The sequence below is a fragment of the Pinus tabuliformis genome, chromosome 3_2, assembly GCF_031772625.1.
Source record: "Pinus tabuliformis cultivar Carrire ecotype Pingquan chromosome 3_2, CPIR1, whole genome shotgun sequence".
NCBI classification, from domain to species: domain Eukaryota; kingdom Viridiplantae; phylum Streptophyta; class Pinopsida; order Pinales; family Pinaceae; genus Pinus; species Pinus tabuliformis.
The window spans coordinates 902,383,399-902,388,598 of NC_142302.1; the positions used below are offsets into that span (position 1 = coordinate 902,383,399).

The 5,200-nt window shown below is 37.9% G+C and overlaps 1 pseudogene; it reads left to right on the forward strand.

The window, feature by feature from the left end:
* Nucleotides 1–205: 205 nt before the first annotated feature.
* LOC149183532 (bifunctional aspartokinase/homoserine dehydrogenase 2, chloroplastic pseudogene) lies at nt 206–1,839 on the forward strand (annotated as a pseudogene).
* Nucleotides 1,840–5,200: the final 3,361 nt, after the last annotated feature.

Here is a 5,200-nt window from a genome sequence, read left to right on the forward strand (position 1 = left end):
GACAGCCATGATGGTCGGACATCACCCCGATTCTCCTAGCCGGTGAATGTGAAGGCCGCTTATGGTGTAGGGGACATGCCTGCCTCTACCTAGCAGTTGTCAATAGCATTTGCTAATCGGGGACACATGGGCTGACCCTAATCTTTTAGGGCAAGCATTATCTACTCAACAGTAATGCAAAAAAATGCTGGAATGTTCACCATTGGATTTAGCATGTCTTAGTGAAGAAAAGGGAGCAAATTAATATCTTCAACATTTGTGCTTCGAAGTTTCGCTCAGCTTGTACCTGTGGAATTTGGTTCAGCGCCTGGTTTCAGTAGAAGAGCGTCGATGGCTCTTTCACTTCCGCCTGGTCTTTGCAAGTCGGGGACAGAAAAGCCCTTCGCTCTTTCCCCCACTCAGTTTTTGGGTACCCAAATTTCTGGCGCCTCGCCGCTCAGAAGTCTCAACCGTGGCCATGGATTCCACAAACTTCGATGGCGTCCGCTTCCATCAGAATTAAAGGTCTATGAAACAAGAAAAAGAAGTAATGGGATTCACACATATGTGAAAGTTGCTTTGGCAGAAATGCCTTCTAAAGAAGTCACTCTTCCACAAGGTGAAATGTGGGCCGTTCACAAATTTGGTGGAACATGCGTGGGCACTGCTGAAAGATTATGGAACGTGGCTGGAATCATTGTGGAAGATCAATCAGAGAGGAAGGTGGTTGTTGTATCTGCAATGTCAAAAGTGACGGACATGTTGTATGATCTCGTGCTCAAGGCTCAGTCCCGTGACACTTCTTATACAACTGCTCTTGATCAAGTGCATGAAAAGCACAAAGAAACGGCCTATAATCTATTAGAAGGAGATGATCTTGATAAATTTCTCTCTCAGCTTCAAAATGATGTGAATAACCTCAAAGCAATGCTTCATGCCATTTATATAGCTGGACATGCTACAGAATCCTTTTCAGACTTTGTTGTTGGGCATGGAGAGTTGTGGTCTGCACAGATATTGGCTGCTACTGTCAGAAAGCGTGGACTGTCTTGTGTGTGGATGGACACTAGAGAGGTCCTTGTTGTTAATCCAACTAGCTCCAACCAGGCAGACCCTGACTATGCAGCATCAGAGGAAAATCTCAATAAGTGGTACTCACATACTCCGGCTAAGACAATAATTGCTACAGGTTTTATTGCTAGCACTCAAAAGAAGCTTCCAACAACCCTCAAAAGAGATGGAAGTGACTTTTCTGCGGCAATCATGGGAGCCCTATTCAGAGCTAGGCGAATTACAATTTGGACAGATGTGGATGGTGTGTATAGTGCAGATCCTCGAAAAGTTAGTGAAGCTGTGATATTGAAGACACTATCTTACCAGGAAGCCTGGGAAATGTCATATTTTGGGGCAAATGTGTTGCACCCTCGGACAATAATCCCAGTTATGAAGTACAATATTCCTATTGTGATAAGAAATGTTTTCAATCTATCATCTCCTGGGACAAGTATATGTCATCCTTGTATTACAGAGGCTAAAGAGCTTGAGCCATGTTCAGACTCTGATTCAATTGTAAAAGGTTTTGCAACCATCGACAATGTAGCACTTGTAAATGTTGAAGGAACTGGAATGGCTGGTGTTCCTGGTACAGCGAGTGCAATTTTTGGTTCAGTCAAAGATGTTGGTGCAAATGTTATTATGATATCACAGGCAAGTAGTGAGCACTCTGTGTGCTTTGCAGTACCAGAAAAAGAAGTTGGTGCTGTTGCAGAGGCCTTAAATAAGAGATTTAGAGAAGCTCTCGATGCTGGGCGGCTTTCACAAGAAAATTTGGTGAAGAACACTTGAGTACTCCCCTGCATTCTGCAGATGATACCTAGTGTATATATGTTAGTGTGAATTATGATACCTATTAGGGATACTGGGTGAAGCAAGTAACAGAGATAGATAACTTGAAAAAAAAAAAAATTATCCCAAGATTTTTATATGAAACTCGAAACACTCAACCATTCAAGCTAGCTCACTAAAAAAAAAAATAAAAAAAAAATTATAAAATTTATTTATTTTATTAATCCCTTCATCCCCTGATTCTTTTCCATGGAATTACTTCCCTGTAGTCTTGCTTTTCCCCAAGATGATTTCTAAGCGTCATTTTGAAGCTCATCAACCTTGAGGATAGAATTTTTGAAATCAAATACATCTCTACTGACTGTTTGGACTACTGACTGAATGACATGCACTTCTTGCTCTAGCACTGTGGAATCTGCCTTGGAAAAGGTTCAAGGAGTGAAGAAAGCTGTAGTTGCTTTAGCAACTGAAGAAGACAGAGAGACTGATTTTTTTGCAGGCTATCGGCATCAAGGGTTGGTACACACAGAAAGGTATAAGGTTTTAAGAATTGTTTTCTCCTGGCATCCAGTTTTGCAGTTCAGATTGAGTTTTTTCAGGAACAGGAATAAGCTGACTTCTCAAGTCGTTTTTGAAAAGCTACGGCTGAGTGATGACCACTACCGTTGAAAGAGGATTTCTGCATCTCTATTGTTACTAAATAGCTTGGCAAGTGCTCCAATACCTTTGGGATCATTAAACTCTGTTTAGGCAACCTGAAGAACTTTGATGAATTGTTCTTATATGTTATATGTTGTACATGCATTATGAGGTCAATAGCAACAAATGTTGGTCCTGACAGTTAAAATTGCAAAAGGAAGGTCTTTATGATAGATATTCATCCAGTTGTTCATGTTGCATAGGGAATTTTGCTTGATTATGGCACAAGTATAGTTATTGGTAAAACTGCCACTGTTGGAAAAAGATTCTTGCAGTACCCTGGAACTGAAGCATATACTTGCCTATATCTATTCAGTTTTTAAACCCATGAAAAAGTTAAGATTATTCTTAACTGGATTGCAGAGAATCCAAAACTCTTGAAGAACCCAAAGATAATCGAGGAAATAGTTGAAGTGTGGAGAAATTAAATCCGATGGCACATACAGATGAGTCTTTCTGATTGAAGAATAGTAATATGGTCAGATCAATTCAATGTCTAAAACCAAAGAAGCTCCAGTTAAGAGGTCTATAGGTGGGAAGGATATATTGCCAGAGATGGATTTGTTTATAAAAGCTACTGGCTAATTGTTTCACTTTCAACGATTAAGTGAGAGGCAAAACCTTCATGAATTTGTTTGAGCATTTCAAGCTTGCAAGGGGCGTTTTTAGGACTTTTCAAACGAATCCATGAGAGGTTTGATGCACTATAAGCATCCTACGCATTTAGCAAAAAGAACAGCAACTAGCATGAAAGGTTTTAGTTGGATGGAAAGGAGAGACATAAAGTAAGCAATTTTTAGAATGTCGATCAATAAAACAGAATACCAAGGTGTCAGTCGAAAGATATGCATTGCATTTGAAAATTTGCAGCAATAGATTCTAAAAGCCATACATTAACCCATGCTGGCCTTCATTGGAGAAGCTCATATACTCTGAATTCTCTGTGGCATCGTATTATTCCTACAGACAGAAAAATCCAAAATAGTGCACATTAAAAATGAAATGGCATCACCATGATATAGATCTATGTTCTTAGGTAATAGTTTTACAGATTTATGGATAACAGAAATCATTGAAGGTTTGGATAAACAGATTATTCCTTTGAAGCCAAGTTCAAGATGATTCAAACCTGAGATAATTAATGAACTTCAGATGCCAATGAAATAATCAAGTGCCAAAAGTAATGCCAACATGCCCAAAGCACATTTGGGTCTGTCTGCAGAAGAATTTACGATGGGAAAGAGGTTGCAGTGAAGCTGATGGAGATAACCTTGAATTAAACTAAAAAAAATAAATAAAAGCACAGCTGCAGAATTTCAAATCATGCATTTTGGGCCATAAGCCTAAAGGATATTCAGGATAATTATAGGTTTCAAGTGTCTTATGCAACACTGTTGTAAGATACAAAAGAAAAGTTTTGGGAACCTACTTATCCAAAACTCGAAGACAGTAATTTTGTTTCCAAGTATGATTTACAGCCTCCTCAGAAGTATGAAAATGGAGTGTCTAGCAACCTTCATCTATTATCATTAGAATTTACAAGGACTTGACTTCTTAAATAGTCATTAAGAGTAGTTTCAATACTTGTTTTGCTTCTTTTCCCTAATTCTAATCATCTAAGTGTAAGCATGGCAAAAGAAGAGCAGTTGAATGTTCCCTAGAATCAGGGTTTTTATAACTCAACAGAGCAACCTGCAAGTTCATTAGATTAGGACTTGCAGACACCAAAGAATTCTCAAATGATATTGGCACTTGGTGCTCTTTGAATTTGTAAAGAAGCCTAAGGATAGAGACAAGGAAGATTCGAGGCAAAGCCAAATCAAATGTGACAATTTAAAAAAAAAATATTGGTTGAAAGTATGGACACAAAGCATCATTATGCACCAGTAGCAGATTTAAAATCAAACCTGTCATAATGGCAAAAGATCATTTTCAGAGGGTCAATTCAAAGATTCAAGGATCAGTTATACAATTGAGGAATGTTGGGATGTGAGGTGGCAGGTAACAAGTATTATTTCCTCTAGTCACTAGTACTTGAGTGATTTAAGCAAGAAGAGCCAGATTTAAGGGTAGAAAAGTGTACAGATTCAATATCTTCAAGCAATTAGATTATAGATGGCAGTGAATGATAAAGCAAATCTAGGTCCGATTTGAAGGCAACTAAATATATGGATACAGTTGACAGTGGAAAGACAAGTGGTAGAGCATCTAACCTGATAAAGACAACAAATTTCCAGGAGTTATATCAGAAGTCAAAAGATTGCTTCCGGATTTCAAGCAGAGAACCAAACAGTCAGTAGTAGGGAATAAAACGATGTTAGTATTAAATAACACCCTTAATCGTTAAAAATCCTTTCTATGCTTTTAACTATTACAGTCTGAATCTATATTTTCTTGCTTCAATTCTCTACCCCAGTGCTTTAGAGTTATCAACTGAAGCAATCTATTTTTGGTTTGTTCCTTGTACAAATTTTTGGGTTGTTAGATGATAAATGAAAAATAAAATAAACATATTATTTCAGACAACAAAGTAGTCATTGGGAGTGGTTATTAAAATATGATACAAACATTCTGCTTATTTTTGAGTGCCTGAGGAAATAAATTTTGTATTGCAGAATGAAAATTTATATCAAAGCTTTTGTAAGTGATATCTCCTTTTAAGATGATGAATTGGAAC